The sequence below is a fragment of the Leptonychotes weddellii genome, chromosome 2 (genome assembly GCF_054177405.1).
Source record: "Leptonychotes weddellii isolate Sample4059 chromosome 2, ASM5417740v2, whole genome shotgun sequence".
Taxonomy (NCBI): Eukaryota; Metazoa; Chordata; class Mammalia; order Carnivora; family Phocidae; genus Leptonychotes; species Leptonychotes weddellii.
Genome location: NC_138370.1, coordinates 22,287,843 through 22,288,285, shown reverse-complemented (window position 1 = coordinate 22,288,285; position 443 = coordinate 22,287,843).

The window sequence follows — 443 nt, the reverse complement described above, 5'->3', positions numbered from 1 at the left end:
ATAGAATTTGGAATTTTTTTTACATAACAGGACACATTTCCTATATCCCACAGCAGTGAGAAAAGTCAACATGTAAGGCACTTGTGTTCAAAACGAACACTTTCCCACCAAAATAAAGATAGAGCCATGTAGATTGGCTTAATTCCAACTTGCTTGATATGTTCTGTAAATTCCTCCAGTGTGTTCCTAAAAGGAGACTATGAGAACACGTACTGTACTCCCACGGCTTTCCCCGCCCCCCTCTGCTCCTACCATTCCCACCCCACCCCTACCAAATAACAATAACCAAAAAAAAAAAAAATTAATAAATAGGATGCCTTGCATTTGCGTGATAGGTTTTCCTAAAAGGAGGCTGTATCCTGTTTATTACGAGGAGGCAAACTAGAACGGAGTAACTTAAGCCATTAATACAAGGCACGGATGTATTAAATAAAACAAGGGCT